The sequence below is a fragment of the Parasteatoda tepidariorum genome, chromosome 11 (genome assembly GCF_982258835.1).
Source record: "Parasteatoda tepidariorum strain Cologne lab strain chromosome 11, Ptep-v5.0, whole genome shotgun sequence".
NCBI lineage: Eukaryota > Metazoa > Arthropoda > Arachnida > Araneae > Theridiidae > Parasteatoda > Parasteatoda tepidariorum.
Genome location: NC_141765.1, coordinates 79,188,616 through 79,198,331, shown reverse-complemented (window position 1 = coordinate 79,198,331; position 9,716 = coordinate 79,188,616). Strand labels below are relative to the sequence as shown.

General features: G+C 30.3%; 1 protein-coding gene across 2 annotated transcripts in view; it reads right to left on the bottom strand.

The window, feature by feature from the left end:
- Positions 1-9,716, bottom strand: part of LOC107436184 (UPAR/Ly6 domain-containing protein qvr) — a 77,767-nt gene that overhangs the window by 16,614 nt on the left and 51,437 nt on the right. The gene's annotated exons all lie outside the window — the stretch shown is intronic.

Here is a 9,716-nt window from a genome sequence, read left to right as displayed (position 1 = left end):
AAGGCGTAATGAGAAAAAAAATGTTGAGAGGGCACAATAATTAAGTTCGACAATATACCGTATTAATTTTTTTTAATGCTGCACGTTTATTTCATGGGAAAAAAACGTTCGTAAACTTTATTGTGCACATAACTCGATGTGAGTGCTCAAAAAAATCTTAAGTGCTTAAAAAATGAGTGCCTAAAAATTTTATTCAGTTTTTCAAACTGCTCTTATGAAAATTACTCTTTTTATTTTTTTTAAAGAATAAATTAATGGATACAAATAAATTCGTAATGTGATGTCGTCCATTTGCTTATATCTTAGCACATTTTTTTTTTCGAAATTTTTTTTTTATATTTTGAAAAGATGTTGAAAATAAACAGCTCTTTTAAGAAGGTTGTAACGGATCTTATAATAGTTATAACGTTGTAGGAAAAAACTACTAACTAAAAACGAGTGTAAAATCTTTTAGTGAGAGTTTTCTAACAGTCATTGAACAGCCGACCCAATTCACGACAGTCATTTTCATTGCATCCATTGACCGTGATCCATTGACCAAATAATGAACCGTGTTTCTTTTCTAAAAGGCCAGGAATCGCTACAAACTACTCATTGTTTTGTATCTCACACGAATGAAATTAGTTGGAACAGGATTTTGTTTCCATGGTAACCTATTCCAATTTTATGTAATCTATATTTAGAGGCTATTTCCTGAGTAGTGAAAAATAGTTTTCAAAGTAATGATTTAGGTTTAATATGGATACGAAATGTTTGTACCGAACTTTAGTCAGAATCTTGAATTTACTGAGGGGAGGGGCTCAAAAAGGTGAAGCTTTACACACTTGATTTCAACATATTTGATTATACATATTTATTTTCAACTTACACAAGTGAGATATTGTTTTCGTAGCATTTTTTTTTACGCCCAATCGAAAGAAACCAGTCCTAATTCGAAAGACGGCTCAGAAGTTATGAAAGTGTGATGTATATTTATAACCCATCAGTTTTGAAATCCTAAAGTTTTTTTTTCTTACATTTTTTATTATTCTTCTTCAAAAATGGATCTCTGATAGTTTTACATATAGTTCAAATTTCAAAGAAACTCGACTATTCAAAATTGGCTCTGCAACACTATGCTATAATAAAAAAACTTTTGGTTGAAATAAAAACTATTGCACTTTTTTTATTTTGATTTATAACCAGCGATAAACAGTCGACCCAATTTTAAGTTTGCGACTATAAATGTTGAACACTGTAGCCTTGTAATTTTGAACGCAATTCTGAACAAGGGAGCTCGTTGATCAAGTATTGGGAGAAATTTGCCTTCGTGGAGGACTTTTTGGTGGAACTAACCCGTATTCGTGTCACATGGAGATGAGACCCACGAAAACCTCTCACGGTTAGCCTAACAGCTAGGAAACTCTAGACTACAGTCCACTGAGGATATTTTACGGAACGAGCCGGGTGAGAAAATTGCGATCACTGGGATTCGAACCCGGATCACCTGATTAGGCGGTGAGCCACCACACCTCGGCTCTATTATACTATGTTGAAAAAATCTTTTGAAAAGTAAGCCTTATTAACTACACTTTTAAACTGAGAATAAAAATATAATGTGGCTCTAAAAAAGAAGTCAATTAACAAAGCTTATAAAAAGAGAGATTCTGGTAAAAGTTCATTTTAAGTAGGTTAATGCGTTGTCGGAAGATTGACAATAAAAATGAGCTTGCAACAGTTAGGAAGCGATGCAAATGATGCATAGTCATCAAGCTCCAGTTGAAGCTTGAGCTTTCTAGCTGGAAGAAAAATAGATGGAATTTTGATTGATGATTAGTTCCATTGCGAGATAAACAAAAGATGATCGAAACTTGTATTGTCAGTAGTTCCAATTGAGATTTGGTCACTCTAGTTACTAGGAAAATTGTCGATCAATTCTTTTAGGTTGTAAAACTGTATTGAAGATTGCTTGTAGCTGTTAGCAAATGAGTGAAACTTAAATTGTCATTCACTATAAAGTTCCTGTTAAAATTTCAGTGATCTAGCTAGCCAGAAAGTTTACAAGCGAAATGCCCACAAACGTGACGATTTTTGAAGGTGTATACTATGCATTTAAGTTCTTAATAAACAAATTTTTAATACTGAAATCTATAAATACAGTGATTTATTTAATAATTTTTTATAATTCTGTTGGCTACACATAATAAAAAAGTTTAAAAGTAAAATACAGAACATTGTTCACTCGTGACAACAATGTATTGTACTTTTGTTAGTCTACATTTCATTTAAAACAATCAAAAATGCTATTTATTGAGATTATTTTTTCAGATCTTATAGACAAGTTTTGAATCTTATTTTACAAAAAAAGAATTTTTACATTTAAAAATACATCATTTAAAATAGTGTCGACTATTTTTAAGAATTAATTTTTACGTAGATAAATGAATTTTATTATAATGTGAAAAAATGTTCGCTTTCTCGAGATATTGCAAAAAAAGTTTTAAAAAAAAAACCGCGCTTTTGACTGAACGAATGGGACCTTATGGTTCCAAAATGCTGCTCGTATTTTAAAGAGTCAAAAAACAAAAACCGTTTAGGACAGAGTTTTTGTTTCCGTGACTTAATTTATAGTTAGCACTTATTAACTAACATATTTATGGTCACCATTAAAGCCGATTAGCACTTGATTTTTGAAATTATTAGAACAAAATGGATATCTTTTTTTATTATGTGCATAAAAAAACCTTTCTGACCTTTAGGTCAAATGTTATTTAGGGCGTAACTTTTTACAAAAACGAATAAAATTTATAAGGCACTTTATTTTTCCTGGTTGGTAGAGGTAGTCGTTTCCATCCCCTCTAGCCGAAGACTCCCCGTGTAATAAATGGTGAAATCTATCGACTCACTAAGTCCTCCATGTTCCCATAACAAATCATCCTCTGGGGGTACTGATCCAGGAGTTTCCTTGTCTTCTGTATTGGTTCAAATTACAAGGCTACAGTGTTGAACATTAGTTGTAGTAAACCCAAAAACTGGGTCGGCTGTTCAACGACGGATATAAAATATATAATAAAATAAATGTGAGCTGAGCCATGGTGGCACAGAGGATAGAGCGTTCGCCTACCAGTGAGATGAGCCGAGTTCGAATCCCAGCGATGGTTGAGCAATATGATTTCCGCACTCGGCTCGCATCGACCACAGTGCTAGATGGATCATAGGTAAGAGTCCTCTTGCCATCAGGGTAATTGTGGGAGGTTTTCCTCTCCATATAACGCAAATGTGGATTAGTTGCATCAAAAAGTCCTCGCAATACTTTATCCAGGAGTTTTCTTTTCTTCTGGATTAGGTTCAAAATTACAAGGTTATGGAACATTAGTAGTCATGAACCCAAAAAATTGGGTGAGCTGTTCAACGACTGTTATAAAATAAATGTGAGCTATGAAAAGAAATTTTGTATCCTTTTGAGACACAATTTTGTTCGATTATTAGAAAAAATTTCTTTTATGGCTTCGTATTATTTGAGTCTAGTGAACCATGATCAAAGATGTAAAATATGCTAACAAAATTATTATGTAATAACTAAAAATTATTTTTAAGTAAGCTAAATTATTTGAATTAAAGAAATTACTTCTTTTAAGTTAAAATAAAAAATTGCATTTCTGTCATTACTTAAAATTTGGAGGTTCCAAAAGATTTGTCAATGAGAATAAATTAACGATATTTTGATTGAAAATTATTAGAGGAAAGATCAATCACGCATCATAAACAATTACAATATTTTAATAAAGTTATTCATTTATACTTACAGCAAAAGACGCACTCTAACATTCTATGCACAATCTTAATTACCAGGTGATACTATACAACATTATTGCTTTTGCGCGGCTGTTGATTATATTCATGTATCAATTGATGTAATGAATACGTTAAAAATAAACACAAGTAGGTAGTATAGGAAAAAATTTCCCGAAAAAATCCTGTATGTTTAAATATTAAAGTATTGCCTATAAACTCGTGCAAGTATGCTATTAAAAAACTACAGTGCGTCTGGTTTTTGGGTCTAATTATTATTATATACTGATATAATACCCGATATAATAATTATTCTATATTATTTATATAATATATCGTCTAATTTATATTCTTCTAATCTAACCAACTGATACACAAACATAAACAGTGCTAACCGGTTTTAGACGCATAAAAACAATGAAGCCGTATAGTATCACCTGTGATAATTAAGATTTTATATAGAATCTTATAGTGGGTGCAATAATTTGGGCAGGGACTGCGCATTGTTTTTTGGTAATAATATTTGTGCAATAAGTACTGAAAATCTGCAAGAGGTCCCTAAAGCGTACTAATTATTGACTATTTATAATGAAATGTAGCCCAAAATAATAAGATATGTGATCTTGAATTGTTGAAGGTGCTTAACTAGGTTTTAGAAACTCGTTTGATAGAAGGAAGAGATCGCATCACTCGGATGTATTTTATAACCGTTGTTGAACAGCCAATCCAATTTTGAGTATAGCCTTGTAATTTTGAACCTAATAATCCAGGTAGGATTCACAAAAGATTTTTTATAGAGTTAACCCGTTACATAGGATATTTAACACTATAATCGGTGCGAGCCGACCAACTATCGCTGGGATTCAAAACCGGGCCACCTCTTAGGGAGGCTCCACCATATCTCTCTTGAAAATAAAGGATGCAACGAATATCCGGCCCAAACTAAATATTAATAGATAACATATGTAAAATAATTATTACTTTTTAAAATTTATGTTCTATGATCAAAACACCGAAATTATCTTGAGCAGTCCTAATACTGTTATGAAAATAACCGTTGATATAAATATGTTATTTTAAATGCTATGTTATGTATTCATGTGACAGACATTTATTTTAATATGATATTGTGAGTATACATTACTATGTATAAATTCACAGATGTACAGTGCAAAAAAAAAACTGACCAACTTTTGATCTAATAATCGGATTTTCACGTTCTAGGACTCCATCTTAATAGCTCGAGAGGTGGACCTCAAATATGCTAACTAATAGCATTATTTGCAAAATTTCCTGTGTTAGCATAATTTGTTCTCCTTATTCCAACCCTTTCTCGCGATCTGTTTCGCCTTTAATCTCTCTCTTTTTTATAACACTTTACCTGAATCCCGCAGTAATAACACTTAACCGATGGTTATCTTCTGGCAGATTGATTGTTTACCTCATTTGTTTTCCCCTGATTTTTTAATGACGGATAATTTAGAAATTTGAGCCTCGCCTATTAACTTTTCCTGAGATTTATTTGTGACCGATACCTCCCTGTTTCTTGAAGCAGTCTCAAAAATTTTTTAAATTATCTTCTTCCCTAATCGAACGGCGTCTGAGGGTTGTTTCCTAAAGCCTGTCTCTGCAATGCCAGCACAAAATCTTGCCAATAATATGCCATTATTCGCTCCATTTGCCTGAATATTTTCGCCCAATCGACGAAGGCGATTGCTAAAATCGAAAATGCCTTCAGAATCGTACTGAGTACAAATCGCGAGTTTCTGCAAATATGTTGTTAATGGAACTTTTTTTTCAAAATGTGACTTAAGTAGATTAACTAAATTATTATATTCATTAACTGTAGAATAACTTTCAATCAGAGTTGGCCAAAAATGTAATCGATTACATTTTTTGATTACAGTAATCAATTACTTGTAATCATGATTACAATTTTCAAAAATTTTGATTACAGCTGTAATCATGATTACAATATTGATTACAGTAATCAATTACTTGTAATCGTGATTACAAAGTTTGATTACAGCTGTAATCATGATTACATAGTCGATTACAGTAATCAATTACTTGTAATCATGATTACAATTTTCAAAAAATTTTGATTACAGCTGTAATCATGATTACAATTTTGATTACAGTAATCAATTACTTGTAATCATGACTCCAAGTAATTGCGATTACAAGTAATCACAACAAAAACGATTACAAGTAATTATGATTACAAGTAATCAAAATATATGATTACATGTAATTTGATTACATGTAATTTGATTACATGTAATTTGATTACATGTAATCATGATTACATGTAATCTAATTACACGATTACAAAACTATTGTATTCTTATAAATGATTATATTTTACAGTAGATAGTAGAATGTATTTTATAATAATACATTTTGCACGTATTAACATGTACTGCATTTTGTACGTATTTGTATACGTACAAATGAATGTAACTGAAATGTATGTACATATGACTTTATCTAGTGCTTATGTTCAGACAGTTTAGTATCACACACATGTACATACACTTATATTGTAGGTATAAAATATATGTACGTATGTATATAGATAATAATTACGTATGCATGTGCAAACAATGTAGGCATGTACATTTATACACAATGAATATATGCATTTTATGCAAATATTTGTGTATGTAAAATGTATATCTATGTTCACGTACGCATGTATATACAAGTACTTGTGTTTGTACGAACATACATACATTGTCTGTACAATGTATGTCCCATGCATGTATGTGCAATTTATTTATGAACTGTACAATATATGTATGCATGTACAATATAGGTATATCTGTTGGATGTACAATATATGTATGTATACATGTACATGATATGCATGTCCAGTGTATTTATGTACATGTACATAATATGTTCATGCTCAATGTAAGTATCCAAATATGCATAATACATTTGTGAATTATTGTACGTACATTGGGCGCATTTATATTTCACATATATTCATACATGCATTCGACATGCATAACGTACGTACACACATTTGAGATGCATATATTGTACAAATTTTACATGTGTACATGCGTGCTATCCCTATCTATGCATATGGTGCAATGTATATATGTACAATGAATGTACCCACACATGTACAATACACGTATGTTCCATGTATGCATATCCATATGTACTATATATGTACGTACAATACATGAATGTATGTACATACATTTTACATGCGTACATACATTACACGTATACATATGTACATTACATTTATGTCTAAATATGTGTACAATGCAATAAATAAAATGCATGTAAGTTAACTTTTAATGACTCAAGCAAGTTAAATGACAAAATCAAACGATATTTAAATTTAGTTTTCAGCTTTAATTGTTCTATATCATTTTGAAATTCTCTGAATAAAAAATTATTTTCAGGTATTTTCATGAAATGTTTGACAATACAGATTTATTTTTTTTATAACATAATGCATGATTCATAGAAATTTTTTAAATGATAAGAAAAACGGTAAATTTTATGTGTGGAATTAATATTTAGAAATTTCAAATAAAATTATCGTTTGCTTTCTAAAAAATATGAGGTCGAGTTTCATATACCTTAGAATAATTTTAAAACAAATTTTAATAACTTTACTCATATAAATTTTTTTAATGTATGCACAATGTATGTGTATATTGTAATTACATAAATGTACGCACGTATTTGTACATTACTTGTAATTATGTACATGTATACGTTGTATGCACATGCATACATTGTGCATATAACTATTTTTTTGTACATCCATGCATTACATGCGCATAAGTATTAACAAAGTATGTAGTTATACAAGTACATACGTAAGTTGTACATAAGTACATACTTTGCGTGCACATATATCGATGTACATATAAATATGCATGTATACATGTACGCATTTTATTTACGCAACTATGTGCATATATTATACCTTTAAATAACATTTTTACATATTGTACGCAAATACGTACAATTTTATATACAAACGTACATTGTATATACGTGCTATTATCGTACATTTATACAATATATGCACTTAAGTACATAAAAGCATGCAAACGCATAAACATTATTTTCATATACGTTCATACATACATTGTCTATGTATACAAAGATACAAAACATTGCCTTTTTGTACAAACTAACATACATGCGTACATGTATCATAAATGCATAATTATATGTACTAAGCATATGCGCATTGCATTAAGTATATTACAATATAATTATGAATATTGTACGTACAAACAACGTTTGTGCATACATTGTATGAATAGGAATCGCAAATTGTACGTTCATGCGTGCGTACATTCTATGTACATAAAAATATGTAAACACATGAATACTTACATGAAAAATTTGACTATAGTATACAATCGTAATAACTTGTAATCGTATAGTTTGATTACAAGTAATCACAATTACATGTAATCAAATTACATGTAATCATGATTACATGTAATCATATATTTTGATTACTTGTAATCATAATTACTTGTAATCGTTTTTGTTGTGATTACTTGTAATCGCAATTACTTGTAATCATGATTACAAGTAATTGATTACTGTAATCAAAATTGTAATCATGATTACAGCTGTAATCAAAATTTTTTGAAAGTTGTAATCACGATTACAAGTAATTGATTACTTGAAATCATGATTACAAGTAATTGATTACTGTAATCAAAATTGTAATCATGATTACAGCTGTAATCAAAATTTTTTGAAAGTTGTAATCACGATTACAAGTAATTGATTACTTGTAATCGTGATTACAAGTAATTGATTACATAGCTGTAATTATCTGTAATCAATTACAGTTGTAATCGATTACTGTAATCAACGGCCAACTCTGCTTTCAATAAACTTCTCCGCGTCCTCACAAACTTTAAGTTTTAATACCGTCAGTTTATCGTTATCATTCCAATTATTGATGCGTCCTACTTCATCTATTTTTTTAAACAAAACTATGAATTGAATCTTCCTTTCCCTTAAATTTTGGGATTAACTCTATTAAATGCATTGAAATGTTTCGTAATCCTTGTTCCGCACCAGCGTAGTACGGCTCCGGTTGCCGTCTACCTGCTCTATTTCTGTTCATAATTATACAAAATTAAACAAATTATATGAAATAAATATTTCCCTAACTTTTATAAAATACATGAAATAATTTTATCGTACATTATTTGACCTGCAAGCATTTGAAACAAGAAAATGAAATCGCGTACATACAATTTTCAGCACGTGCATAATTCAATATAAGTTTGCTAACAAATTAATTAAAAAGAATTAAAATGTAACAATTAATAAATGAATGAATTTTAAAAACATTGCGTGCCTGAAACTTAAAATTTAAGCTAGATTAATTAAGATAACCATTATGCCCTAACCCGCGTGGTGAGGTGTCTCGGCACCATTGATACAACTATTGATACTACTTTTATTTGTATCATGTTAATTAGAGTTAAAAATTTATTACTCATATTAAAGTTAAATTAAATTTTAATGATTAAAAATTTCCTGAATACACATGATCTAATTATATAATAACAGTGGGGGAGAATCTAGAATCACTCACCAGGGCGTCATCTCTAAACCTTCTTCACCTCGCAACTCCCAGGCAGCGTTTCAACTGACTCCTAAATGGATGCAACCTCTACAACAAGAGGGAACTTCGCCAAACTCACTCTTTGGCTCACTTTATCGATATTTTTGGCGCACTTGCTAATTTTGGGTCTCCTTGCTCTGCATCACTTTTTATTATTTTATTTAAAAATGGTCGAGAAATTTTGAATAGTAAGGTATATAATTTTTTGCATAATTTTAACGAATGTTGTTTTACATTGCAAAGTACAAAATTTGAACCAAATCGGTCGAATAGTTCCTGAGAAATAGAATTTCAGAAAAAATCAGATACT